Genomic DNA, 15,557 nt, shown 5'->3' with positions numbered 1-15,557 from the left:
ACAATTTTAACATGTATTATCCATGCATATTGCTACTCTTGCACAACCAATGTCACCTCACTATTGGTCTGTATCATCATCACTACACTCAGCCCTTGTCCATTTTTCCTAGGAGAAATCTCCTCAGACAAAGACATCTACATTCTACTTATCTGCTGGATTTATGCAGACATTTTACCTCTCACATTCAGTAATATTTCGAACCTAATAAAATATTAGGTAACAGAAAATATGTCGATATTGGTAAGTCTTCTACAATTCCCAATGCACTGATAAATCACATCCTAATGCTTGTAAATGCATTCTATACACATGCTACAAGGCAACAACATTATTTGCTTCACTGTACTTCAATCTCCTGTTTCCAAGTCATGTTCACTATAGTCCACCATGTTGTGCTCCACTAAGCTAAGTTTTCATTGTTGACTGAAATAACAATTGACTGCAGCTAACAATGTGCCTCCCTATGTACCTATTTAAGACTAATTCTACTTATGTTGCTGAAGCTGTTTCGTGACTCATGCACTATAAATGTGTCATTACCTTTCATAAAAATTACAACATTCACCTACAAACTACATGTATCGCCAAACTCAGAAAACCATTTCAAGAACACACCTAATCCCCACTCACGACTAGTCTTAACAGATAATTTTCACCAGAGAGAATGGGTGAAGAATCAATTTGTGGCACACCTTTGAATGCAGGGTTTTATCAATTGTACTAATACATCGAATCTATAACTACATGACATACATGGGAGGACTCTTACACATATCCTAAATCGACAATGAATACTTTTGCCGATTTCGACAACAAACTCTCACGGCAAGTACGCCTGCACTCAAAAGCTCAAACTTGCCACTCTTTACAACATATAAACTAAATCCGCTTTCAATCACCACATTCGCAGTACGCGCTGGACCGCCGCGCTATCTGACTGCATTTCACGGGTCACGCACGCCTACTTATAGCGAAACTGGCGGTCAGAGATTGCCATCGTCACGTCCGTGCTCTGTGGAAAGCACGCTGCCAACTTCACACAATGCCTCAAGCAAATACTCAGTTGGTACTGGTCACATGACATCCGAGTAGCGCTACCCTCCAGGAATACAGCTACAGGTGTCCGCACGCATTCATATTATTTACAAGATGAACGCGCCGCCACGTGACTCCGATTTTCCGCCTCGCGCTGTCCGTCCCATCGGTGCTCCCAGTTACATGGAACAACTGTCCCACAGCACATCCCACTAGCGTAACTTCGCGCACATGATCGACGCAACTGATTTCCATATCCTCACACTCACCACGGACAACTACATATCATGTCCAGGTAAGTGCGGCGTTGGCGTATTGATGTGTAAAAATGTTGCGTGGAGTTAAATTAAAAATTACCGAGCTCAGTCCAATTATGCTCACTTCTCTTTAGGAAATATGTTAATATAGCATGGTCAAAAGTTATTAGACATTTTCATATCAATATCAAAGACCACACAAATGCAAGTACGATTCGCACTCTGAGGGTTTCAAACAAACTTAGACATTTCAATAATTCTTTAATACCTTTTGAAGATTGTATTGTCGGATGTCTACATCCATGACATAATGACCGACTCTTTAGATTCCATTGATTAGGCGCACTTTTTACCCCGCCATAGGACCATACAGCTTACTACTTCACACGCGTTTCACGTTCATACATCTAACGTTTCCAGAGAAAATGGGATTTCGAGGGAAAAAATTTTTTTACCGGTTGAGGTGCAGGGGCCTACAGCGCGTGAAGCTGCACCTGACATAAGTAACTCTCACTGGCATTGGTTACAGCTCGTGCAAACGACACAACCCATTCTCCCTATCTGCACTTCTTTCCGGACAAATAATTATTCAGCACAACTCCTATGCAGGTGTCGCGCAAGGGACACCGAACAAAATGCACACTTCAATCTTTACATTAAAGTCGTCGTAGCGCTATCTAACAATGTGTACTACAGCGCTCTTAATATCCGTTATTCATGGAAACTAAATGTACGTCAACGACAGGCAATAAGTTATTTACACCATTACAGGTCCTACATCACTTATATTAGGCCCACTGCAAACATACTTATCAGTTTCCGACTAAAAGAAATTTCGCAGATATAGCAAAGATAATCTCAGTGTTACACTACACTACTACGCCATAGTATTTGACATTTCAAACCAATGTTTCTGCCTGTTCCTGAGAAAACAGGGGTCATGTAAGATGGAAAGGCAAATTTATTGTACAAAGATTTCGTCTTTAGTAACTGAGATGCTGAACCCTCAAGAGACTTGCTGCACCCGTATACAAACGTACATTACTTTGAGAACTTAGCGCTATCCCCACAGGACACAGTAGGCTACAGCTTGCTATCTTTCTTTCCGGACAAATAACTGATCAGCGCAGATGAGCTAAGACTGTTCAAACACGCCTCCAGCCACCCTGATTTACCTTTTCTTAAATCACTTAAATACTATTATGGTTCCTTTCACAGAGCACAGCAGATTTCATTCCCCATCCTTCTCTAATCCAAACTTGTGCTCCGTCTCTAGTGACATCCCTGTCGCCTGGACGTGAAACACTATTCTCCTCCTCCACTGACTTTCACATTAAACACGAGCTAATTTGTACTTCAGCGCTCTGAACATCGTCTTACACGCAAAAAAGCCGTACATACGGCACGAAAGAATTTACGTAATTGTCAGCATTAACTTCTATACATACCTCGACATCACACGTATTAGGACCCTTCAAAGAACATGTATTTATCGGATTTGAACTGAAGGACAAGTCAAACACGAAGCACCTATACTACTCACGCAACTACATAAAGTTGCGCTGGATTACCTCACTTTCAAAAACTTTGTAGGTAACTTTCGTATCAATTATTTAACACGTTGCGCTCACAACGTTTATTCATCGGTATTCCGATTACACTGCCACAAATATTCAAGAAACAACTCGCGAGAATCATAGCAATTGAATAACATTCTTAGTTCAGTCATCTCCTTGCCGAGACATGTATAAATCGAAAGGGTACTGAAATTGCGAACAAAAGGAAATGCACAACACCACCAGATCTCACATTCTTTACCTGCAATAAACACAGGTGCTGTCTCTTACGTTCTAGGATAATGATGCATTTATCCATATCCAATGCTACGGACAACTAACTTAACAGCCATTATTTTCCAAATATTGCTCTAGTGCAATGGCTGCGTACGGATTATTACTTCGTAAAGCGAAACCTTTTCTGTCGGCAAAAATGGAACTATCACATCACTTTATTGTACATCTGTCTGTACGTCGTAACACTTTCTTTCTCTGCAGCGCACAAAGGGTTCACAATTGAATTTTACATCAAGTACTTAAGTCGTCTCTTTGGTATGTACACATTTTACGCTTCAGAGTCCGTGCAATCAACCACTGTTTAAGTCGCGTATTTTTATAGTCAAACTCCACCCGCAAAACCTACAGGTTAACTGTTTAAATAATGACGTCTGTACAGAACACTGCAACATGAGACCTACCACCACTTCTCGTTTCTTCCAATTCCCTCCAATCGCTGATCAAGCCAAAGTCACCTTTACATTGCCCACATTCTTCTCCAGTATTTCAAACTACAAAATATTATTGGCAGCCTATCGATAATACGAATCTTCCTACACTATACTGTACAATATAGACATGTCTACTGAAAATTATACCTATCACACATGAATCGATAGTATACTCGTGTTGGTATTGAAAAATCTGCCTAACCTCAGTCCCATATCCTACATTTTCGATGGCTGCATGTGCCATGTAAACCAGCTTGTGGATATGGCGCCCGAATTAGCATATACACATTCCTATTACCATTATTACATTTATTCAGTAGGATGTATCAGCACTACAGCGCCTAAAAGACCTATATTAATATAACAGACAAAAAATAAACACAACCAACTGAAAGGTAAGGAATGTACCCGCAAACATGTAAAATTGCAACCAAACCAGTTTCATTCATTGCAGTCGCATTGTAATAAACCATTAATAAAATAATCGGACAAAAAGCAATGCTAGAGCACATGACCAACTCACACTTTCATACCCTCATGCAGTACCACTCTCGCAAATGCAATACATCCTTTGAGTCAAATATTTCAATTTTACCTTTATATTACCATAAGACGTTTCGTCATCTAAAGTTTCAAACTGTCAAACTCCAGTCCGCACTTCCATTAGAATTAGGCGTTTTCACTGTACTCCAATTCCAGTTATAATTTTTTACACCTGCAAATAAATTACCTATAGTCCGATAACATATGGCAAGTGACACGAAGTGAGCTGCACGAATAGCGTCTCGAAAATCACAGTCCTCTTCATCTTAAAATTGCAATTGTTTGCAACAGTACATCAAATATCTGAACGTACGTTCCTCCAACAATTCCAAAAATCACTTTATCCCATTATCAGTTCATTCATTCAGGAAACTGAACATCTTCCCCTATTCTTGTAAAATTCCTTCACCCATGTACATTTTTTTTTCTTTCCCCTAGTGAAAATTCAGAGCGAATGACAACACATAGCGCCAAATAGCAGCTATCTTCGACCTCCAACCTTTCACCTCAAAGGGGCCTATACATGAACCGACCGACCGACCAACCAACCATTTTACAAAGCAAACTCGTGTAGGCGGTTTGATGGAATGAGCAATAAACTTTCCTTGAAGGTATGTCGCGTGTATAGAACCAGCCGCCGCCGCCCCCCACCATTGCACCCAACAAATTGTTCCATGTGTAGGGCTGTCGCGCCAATCGCCCAATAAAATTTCGTTTTTTCTCATACAGAGCAAATTAAATGCTGTTCTAATATACATGGCAGCGTGCGAGGTTGACGAAGCTAAGGGCATAGTTTATAGAGAAGTGTATAGATTGCAGGTGTTTCTGGAACACATCATCCAAGCAGTATACCAATATTGATGCAGAAAATTAAGCTCCTCTTATTTTTACTATATCCTCATGGCTTAGTTAATAACTGAGGATGAAACAGCAACGAATTGAACGTCGTCTTAACTTCTGCCACTGGCTAGAAATCGTTATGTAACGAAAAGCCCCCCCTCACACTTTAGTCTCCCTCATTATTGTCTTTCTCGTTAACAATGGTTTATGGTGGCCAGCAGCTCCGAAATGTATGATTCTTCCGTTTTTAGATGGTAAAAAATAGTCTCCAAAATTACGTAACAGAACTTGGGTGAATTTCTTTCCTTACATAACCCACAGCTTTTAATTCACTTTTTTCGTCTGTTAAAACAGCCAAGACAAAAACAATTTTCTTTCACATAAGACCAAGCGAAATCGCGTGCAACAAACACACTGAACTTAAGGTAAACATCACAATAGGAAGCCGCCGTAACCGCTGAATGCATTCGAGCGGGTAGTGTGTACGCAGCTACGAAATGAGACGACCGGTCGAGAAATGGGTGCGTCCATGGCGGCCTTAATTGTTCGCTATACTTCACTGTCTGTCGCCAGTATACAATAAAATTACCCAATAAAAATGTCGACCTAGTAACAGCAATATGACCACAAACTTAACTGTGCGACGTGTAAGAAATGCTGTTCTTGAAGTAACGGACGATTTACTGACGTGTCTTGCCCCAATTACGTTATCATAAAAATCTGACATTTGAACGAAATTGTCAACTGAGTCCCGGCCCATCACAATGTTGCACCTATACAGAAATATAGCTACACGTAAACTACGAAAATAAGGAGCACCAGTTGTGTTTCCCATACGAACACAAACTTCAAGACACACCCACAACGACCTGCTGTTGACTGCAGTTACACAAGAGTCGCGAACGAAATCCGTCACATTCATCTTCACAGCATTGTTCAGATATTTGCTTAAAGCGATTTACGAAAATCGTTGAAAAATTAAAACCCGTGGGAGATGATAGGTGTTTAACTCCTCTTTCTCCCAATAGGCAGGGTACAAACTGTGACACCAGTGCAATCTACACCACCAAACAACTGGCACCTGTTCCTTTACTAAACAAACCACTTCATCACCCACAGTTTATTATACAACTGCTATCCCCCATATGTCTCAAAGACTGCACCCTTTTCCTGAGCATTCTCTTTTATAGTAATCTCCATTGGCTGGAGGAGTTTCATGGCAACAATATATGAGCCACAGTATAGCTTTCTCTACATCTGGTGTAGTCCTCACTTTCTATACCCTGTGACTTACACCATCCTTTAAAATAATCACATACAATTTCAACACAACAAACCCAAGGGACCAATTTTACCAAATAGCAAGCAATGATTTGGATGATGAATTCACTTCTATGGTAAAAAAGTCTTGCACATTGCACTTCATACACAATCCATATTTCTCCATCATATTCAGTTAACTATGATTTACACTACAATCTAGTCCAGTCATTTAGACAGTATTCACTAAATAAATATAATGCAACTCACATGTTGTACTAGAAATTGTGCATTTTAGGAAGTCTCTTTACCTATACAACTAAATTTCAAATGACAACTTGACGCTAGATCATTTCATTCACATCAACCAGGAGTTATTGACCTTGGTGCACCACTTCTGGGTCACCATACACAGCACACAATTTACATTTTTCTCAGATTCAACTGACACTATCATGTACTACTCTGAGTACAGAATGCAATTGCTAGGAGCATAACAACCATCTGAAGGGCTTATTTCAATAGTGGTACAGTTCCACTTCTGTTCATTTTGAGATACAGTGTGCTAAAGTTACATGAGCACTTAAAAATCTGCAGTTGAGATACCAGATATATTGAAGCATATGGCTACTTGCTAGAGATGAACTTTTCTTTCTGTTTGTTTGGATAATTAATTTCAGAAGCATTATAGGCAGAATAGTGGAGATAATGCACTTGTACCACTATTGAAATAAGGCCTTCATCTGATCTCACCTGCTCAGCCTTCAAAAGTAAATACACAATGGGCAGTACTGTTCTGAGATGGATATGTCTTGCTGTCTTTCCATTTCCAGGAATATTTATACCATGTTCTTAAACTTCTATAACACTTATTTACTTAAAGCTCTTCCCATTCAAAGAATAATTTCACACAATAAAAATAGAAAATCATAAGTAACAAAAAGAAAAGCTTTGGTCACAGAAATATTTTTCTACAATATTGCTACAACAAACACAGCCACTCAAGATATTTCTATTTGAAGCTTACAAACAAAATCCTGTCTTAGAGTCATTAGGCAGGCTTAACTTGTATGGAATGACAACTTCATAACTAAATCTTCCAACTAAATAAAAGCCATGTGACAAATTATTTAAAAAAACTGTTAGTTCAACACTTAAAAAGAATACTTCTACATCACTTACAAATTCTACAGAAACAGACCCACATTCAGTTGAGAACCAACACAATGAGTACCATATTTCACCTCACAAGACAAAGACCTCACTCAGGCTAACAAGGAACCATTACAAAGTTCCAGCAATACATCTAACACTGCTTATACTTCACTGTTTATGAAACAAACCCCCAATGAATTTCTAAACTAAATATAATCATTTACCAATTAAACCCTTAAAGTGTGTAGTCTTCCCATGGTACAGCCATTATCATCCATCTTTAACAATTAATGAAAACCTGGTATTTTTCCAGATGCTCTCCAAATAACTACACTTTCCATTATTAAAGAAAGATGCCCCAATTTTCAGTGCAATTACTGACCTTTCTCCATGTTAAGCATATTTTCCAAAATCATGAAAACACTATGAAAGACCTACAAATTTCATAAATAACTATGCACCTATCACCATTCAACAATATGGCTTTCGCACATATATGTCCACTCAAACAACAATTCTTTAATTACTGAACCACACAAAAACCAACCAACATTATACACCAGCAGGTATCTTCTCAGACCTCTGTAAAGCTCTTGATGTACCACTACTACATCATACAATACTGCTTGATACATTGGAAAGAGATGGAATAAGAAGTGTAGCATATACTTAGCTATGCTTCTACTTACAGAACCACAGATACAACATAACACTTCAATAAATATCAGTGTGCAGAACAAAATAGGAAAAACCGTTCATGCATGAAAAATCAATATAGTGTTCTTCAGGATTTTGATCTAGGGCAATAACTTTCCCTCATTTATGTACATGACATATGTTCATCATATGACCTTTCCTGATGACAGAAGCATAGCATTGCTCACTACTCCTTAACACCTTCAGTCAGTGTCTAATAACTCAATGAAACAACTTTCAGAGTGACATTACAAAAATCACCAAATTGTTAATAGTAGAAAAACTATATATGTCAACCTACATTCAAAATCCCTCATCCAACCATAAACCTATCCAAGTAATTTAAAACAATAATTGAATTCAAAATGAAAATGCAAACTAAGTTCAGATCTATGGGTTAAGCAAAACTTAAAAAGGGATAAACACACAAACTGATGGATTAGATTTACTTTCTTTCTAATTTATCTGTAGCAAGACGATCCTCCAGGATGTAGAACATGTCAGGAAAACAACAATACATGACATATTTACAGCCAAAACAAATAAGCTAGTGTACCATTACACAAGTCCCAAGAGGAATGATCATTTTTTAATGAACACTATATGAAAGTCATTTTACAAATACTAAAGCACTGAATTTAAACCTACATTTGTTGACAACACAATACCCAACACACAATCACAACATATGTGCCAAATAAAGAGCGAAGAACATAACCACAGGGATGGCAGTAGTTAGAAGTCAAAATTTTTGGGAATTCAAAGACAGCACATTGCATCAACACACAATTCTGGTGGTCAGTTACCACCACACACTTCATTATGCTATGGATGACAAATATTGCTATCTACTACAAATAAATCCACACTAATCCAAGCATACCATGCACAGTTCCACTCCTTTCTCCACAATGGTATCATCTTCTAGGGAAACATTTTAAGTACTAAAGACACAACTGATGATAATTTGTGCTCTCAAACAGATACAATCCCATGAATTCCACTTCATAAAATTTCATGTTGCAAACACCCCATGCCTGTTCATCCTCAAACAAACCTATTCACCACATACAAAGACAAAGATTAATCCAAAAGACACACACACACACACACACACACACACACACACACACACACACACACACACACACACAGAGTGAAGTATGGGGTCAAGCAACGACAACACAGAAGGTGATGCCAAACCATCAGCCAAACCCACAATCAAGACAAGACTGAATCAACACCTGATAGTCATAGAAGGGTAGACCAATCAGCACCCCAGCTGGTATGACTCAAGCAACATAGAGCATTAAGATGCCAGCAGCATGTTTGGCTAAGCTGCCAAATATGAGGGAGCTCAACAACAGTGACTCAGCCTGTTGCCACCAATCTCCCCCCCTCCCCCCAAGGGTTATGGGCATTGAAGTCACCCAGTAACACAAAAGGCAGCAGCAGTTGGGCAATCAATGCAGCCAGTGCATGCTGTGGCACATCACCATCCAGTAGAAGATAGTCTGCATCATCCATACCCTAACAGCAACAGCCTCTAAAGGTGCTTGAAGAGGCACACACTGTAAAGAGGGTTAAGGACATAGACACATACCCTTTCATAAGCTGCCCAAGGCTTAAAATAACCCCAACAAGGGCAAGGATTCACATCACCAGAAACCAAGTTTCCTGGGGAGCAATGCAGAAGAAAGGGTGAAAGCTGATAGGTTGTTGGAGCTAAGGTGGTGGAAAAAACTGCCACAATTCCACTTGAGGATAATATGATCTTGAGGATTGGGAAAGCATTGAACATTCAATGAGGCAGTTTACACCTCAGGTTCACCTCCTGCCACCAACTGATTTCTTGAGGAGGCAATATCCACTGCATCTGAGGATCAAGCAAGATCCAGGTCCTCAGCAGACACCAGAATCCCCATCTCATCCTCAGATACAGAGCTTGTAGGTAGCAATGAGGTGGGTCCCAGCCCAAGTTCCTTACTCTTAGGGGTCTTCTACTTGGCTCACTGCTCCCTGGGTTTCCCTGGCTGGGAGGGCTTTACTGAGTCAGTATCCAGAACAAAGGAGGATTGTGAAGCCCTACAACCAGCTGCTTTTTGGCACTTCAGCCACTGGCAGGCATCACCTTTCCCACTGGTGGAAACCAGGGAAGGGAGGGATCCAAGGGACCCCTTCCTAGCAAGAGCAACCAAAGAAGTTGGACACTTTTCCAGTTTAGAAGCAGGGACAGATGTCCCTGATTGTTGGGCAGGGGTGTTGCTCCCAAAGTAGGTAATGCAGGAGCAACAGGGAGGGAATTTCCCCACCCCCCATCCCCAAACATCAAAGGGGTTGGTTTAGTCTTCCACATCTGAGAGGTGACTTGGGTTGGTGGAACTGATGGAGCTAGAGCAGTTTTAGCAGCAGTGTAACAGGTCATCATACAAAGAGGATAGAGGTGTTCACCTTCCACTTAGCCTCAGCATAGGTCAGTCAGTTCAGGGTCTTATATTCCATAGTTTTCCTCTGATTCAGTAAAATCCTGCAGTCTGGCAAGCGAGGTGAATGATGCTCTCCACAGTTGACACAGATGGGAGGCAGGGCACATGGACTATTGGCATGTGACAGGCGTCTGCAATCTCAACATGTGAGGCTAGAATTACAGCAGGAAGACAGCCAGCACTTAAAGCACCACATCCAAGGAGGGATATGGGGCTTGACAACACAGCAGTAGACAATCACCTTGACCTTCTCAGGAAATGTATCACCCTCAAAGGCCAACATGAATGGACAAGTGGCAACCTGATTATCCCTCAGACCCACATGAAGACACCGGACGAAATGAACACCTCTCCACTCCAAATTGGCACATAGGTCATCAGACTACAAAAGGTCCCTGTGGAATATAATGCCCTGGACCATATTTAAACTCTTGGGATCGTGATTGTAACAGAAACATCCTCCAACCTGTCACAAGCAACTAATTCCTGTCACTGGGCAGAGGATGCTGATTTTATAAAAACTGCCGCATTATAAAAACTGCACATTTTGGACAAGCCCTCCACCTCTCCAAACTTGTCCTCTAAATGCTCAACAAAGAATTGAGGCTTCATCATAATCAAAGACTCCCTATCAGCTCTCATACAAACTAGGAAGTGGGGCAAATAAGTCTCACTGCCATCCTTAGCTTCTCACACCTCCCATGGTTTGACCAGGGAGGGGAACAATGTGGGGTCATACTTCTGTACATTGAAGTAACCCCTCAAACACTTAGTGCTGGCAGTTCACCAGCAGCAAGAGACGTGCCACACTTCATTGCATGTCATCCACCCTGTTGCCACCCACTCCAACTAAGGGCCTTCCCCACAGATGCCACCCAGCCATAGCCAGGGCCACCATGCAGGATGGCCATTGCCAGGAGTCCCAATGCCCCAGGGAGATAGGCATCTACCCCTTGGCATACATGAGGAATTTACAGCACAGGCATCAGCACAGCAATCCCTGTGTTGTCAAGGGGCTACAACCATCAAGGTACAGGGTGGCCCCATCACAACTGACTGGCTACCATGCTGGATATCAGGCACAAAGAAGTACATGGTTGTCATCAGCACACAAAGCAACACTGCAAAGTGCATGGCAGAAACCACACCCAGAAATGTATCCTTATCCAAGAGATGGAGAATGCCCTGGACTGCAATGCAACAACAAGAAAGGGAGTGAAAGATCTCAATACACAATGAACACAATGCACCCTTCCCAAATTGGCTGACTCTTCAGAAAAATTTGGAAGTATGCAGGTCAAACCCTACAGGGGACCACCACATAAAGGCCAAAACATGACGCCTTTTATTCACCTCTTACAACAGGTAGGAATACCACAGGCCTATTGCAACACCCAGACCCACAGGGGGGAAAATATATTAACTAGCTGCTTCTCAATTGTACAGCTTCCTCCAACAGTAAACACAGATACAAATAAGAGAAAACAAACATTACTTCACATTAGTTCTCTAAGCAAGTCTCCTCAACTCATATCAGAGAATAAATACAAATGAAACTACACTGCTGTTTAAGACAGTAAAACAAAATCCCAAACTGTCAATTCAAACCTATTATGTAATATAAAACCAGTAAATTGCTGAACCCAAATCATCTCTGTCTCTTCTATACAATCATCAGTTATACTAAATGCATCTTACATTGGGTTACTGTTTTTAAGTGCAAATCAATCACAATTATATTAAATTATTCCAGCCAGGCAGAACAAGGAACATAAGTCAGAAAAGGACCCACCTACAGACAGTTCAGGTGGAACCACCTTTGAACACAACTGCAGTACCCCTATCCCAGCCCACTTTGTGATTTTTTTCCACCTCCAGTGCCGACACATCCCTCATTCAAGTGCCTTATACCCTGGGTTGTGATGCTGCATGCCTCATTACTAACAAATTCATACACTTTCAAAATACAGTTAGTAACAGGAATTTTTCATCCAAGTTAGACTCATTATTGCATGAGGCAGGAAACACTTTAGAATTCTTCCTACATTTTCATTTTATGTTGTTACTTTGGAGAGGGAGAGAAGGGTGGGGGGGGGGGGGGGGGGGGGGTGAGGAATAAAAACATCCAGATGCACTACAGCCATTGCAGATATCACTTCATTCACTGTCACCCAATATTTCAAACACTGAAATGATAGTGCAATGAACCACGCTAAATGATTGACTAATGCATATATACTGGAAAATGTACAGGAAACCACATCAAATGTGTACCTACTCTCAAAATATCACAGCAGTCCTCTACTACCTCACCTTTCCAAACAAAATAGGGCCTACCACAACACATACATAGAAACTGAAGCACCAATCCAACAACTTATCCAATCATTTCCCATGTTGCTAAATCCATTACTTTCTACTATCAGCATGGGTTTCAGACTCAGCAGTACTCTTCCAAGGCTGCAGAAATTTGTTTCCACAACCTTCCTTGCTTCTGCCAAAATATGATTAATCTGTAAAAATGGCATGAACATAACAGTACACAAGACATGCTACCAATGAAACTAATACACCATTAAACAGTATGGGGCAAAACATTATAAAACTTGTTAACAACACAACATTTCTGTCCACATAACTTCACCCTTGCTCCAGTATTCCCTTCTTGTCTACTTCTCATACTCAACTTGAGCAAGTAAAGAAATATCCAGATACTACAAATAACTACACCAGAGAACAGTCTCAAATGTGCCATTTCAGTTTATGTGGCAGTCCTTCAGCACCACCTCCATATGGTGAGTAGCAACTTTCCATCTCATAACATTTTTACTTTCTTTAACAATACACTTGTCATGTACCTTATTCCTTTAAATTACCATGCAAATATTAATATGAATAATGTATTAGTCATTATGCTGTATGAAAATACTTACCACATATCATGTTTCTTTATTAAGGTGTCACACAATGACAAGCATACTTAAGCTCCAAATGGCTAGACCAAAGATCCATCTCAATATTGTGTGTGGAAAAGAGATGGTAAAATAAAAGCATTGGAGTTTATGGCATGTCAGGAGATATGTTTGCAGTGTATTTTGTTGTGTGTGTATTGGTTTGTATTTATAATAGCAACTACAGCTCTGGACATTACAAAAGGCAGGGCATGTCTCTTAATACAGTATCTGATAACCATGGATGCCAATACTTGCTCTGCAATACAATCCAGAACTAGCCAGAAGTTTCTTAGGTACTTCATGGGGTATTCAAGTCTATTCTTCTGCCAACACAGCTGACAATTGCAAGATGGTCATCAGTGGATGTGAATCTTCTATAATATTTCTCCTCTCACATGTTGGATGGAAATTAACTCTCACAATATACAAGGGGGAGGGGTGGAGGGGTAGGGGTGGAGTACATGACTCCACCTTTTGAAAATATTGTAATCTAGTCTATTACTTTATATTGTAAAAGTCTGAAAAAATATTTGTTGAGGTCTTCTACCAGGATCCAGGCATGTTTTAAATTTATCAGTTAAACTTAACCACTAAATTTAAATCCCTACAGTAGTTATGATACTGCCCCAATGAATATTGTATTCAATATTTCTAGGTTCAAAGCCTTGTTTACACATCACTCACTTCAAAAAAGGATGTCCATACTAAACATCTGCAACTATGAACAGAATTTGAATTACATGTTTTATTCATAGCCAGTGGGAAACATTTTTGGAAGTGCACTGGTGTTATTAAGCCTGTGCTACATGGTATTTTCAAGTTCTTGATCCTACCTACATGTCAGTATATATTCAACAAATGTAGTTAATATAATTGAACAACTAATAAATTGTTACTTTTTTAAAGGTGAACATAAAAGTACAACAGTCCCTTCCCCCACCCACCCTCCTTGGTGAGACACTACAGAAAATGCCATGGTATTACTACAATCAGGACAAGGGAACAGACAGGCCAGTCCAGCCATTCACCAAATACCATCTTGTTCATAGAGATCTTGTGCCTGAGCTGGTCACAAAGTTCCACATTGTCATCCACAAAAATTAAGCCTGGTAAAATGTTCTCCTGAAAAGACAAATGTCAAAAAGGAGTAGAAGGTCACAAGGATGTTGACTGGTGGCTGTACTCTGCTCAAACATTTGGAGACAGTAAGCTCACACTTGTACCAACAACCATCCAGCTGTTAACTGCATTGGTGGAGGAATGAAACACCCCACTACAAGAAAACTCCTAACCAATCCTGTGGCCAACATGGAAGCACATCACAGACTATGCATTGCCATCCATGGTGATTACACACCCTATTAAGAACCACATCTTGCTTTTTGTAACATACAGGGGACCTCTATAAGTCACAATGAATTCAGTGTAATTTTTGTCATTTTATCACAGTGTCATGTCTGTTCATGTCACTATATATTTCTTTCAGCTAACTCTTGGATTTTACCATACTATTGATCAGACTTTGATCAAGCTATGATACTTGGCAGCAACACATAATGCAAAAGTGGCTTTCACACCAGTGATGAATGCTACCAGGACACTGCTCTTCTTCAATCTTGCATGTCATCAGCCTGCTGTCATTCACAACCTGAAGCCATCCTCCAGACATTTTACTGCATTTTAAATCAGTTCTGAACTGTCTACATTTCATCTGTCTTGTTAAAATTATACATTGTAATGTAATTGTTCTATCTAAATGTCACAAGTCTAAAGAACATGAAAAACAAGTTTTGTTGTTTAATAAAGAAGCTTTAAAGCTGTTACCCAACTGTCCTATTTGTGCTAAATAACATTATTCACCAAATTACTTCATTCAGATCTTACAGCTTCAAATGAAAAGTGGTGCCGTGCTGAGAGTTGATGTGTGTGTAGTAGTAAATATGCACAACATTCCACTAATAACATATACCCAATGAAAACGCTTTGAAACAAACCATGTTGAACCATTCATAATAGTGAATGGTGCTCTAATCACTCTTCATAT

The 15,557-nt window shown here is 40.0% G+C and overlaps 1 long non-coding RNA gene across 1 annotated transcript; it reads left to right on the top strand.

Annotated features, from left to right (window-relative positions):
* The first annotated feature begins 1,086 nt into the window (after positions 1-1,086).
* LOC126474012 (uncharacterized) lies at positions 1,087-15,336 on the top strand. The gene is made up of 2 exons (XR_007586556.1): positions 1,087-1,333; positions 15,000-15,336. It is a non-coding gene; the product is annotated as an uncharacterized LOC126474012 (long non-coding RNA).
* Positions 15,337-15,557: the final 221 nt, after the last annotated feature.

This window comes from Schistocerca serialis, chromosome 4 (assembly GCF_023864345.2).
Source record: "Schistocerca serialis cubense isolate TAMUIC-IGC-003099 chromosome 4, iqSchSeri2.2, whole genome shotgun sequence".
NCBI classification, from domain to species: Eukaryota; Metazoa; Arthropoda; class Insecta; order Orthoptera; family Acrididae; genus Schistocerca; species Schistocerca serialis.
Note: the sequence above shows the minus strand (reverse complement) of the source record. Positions and strands in the feature narration are given on the sequence as shown.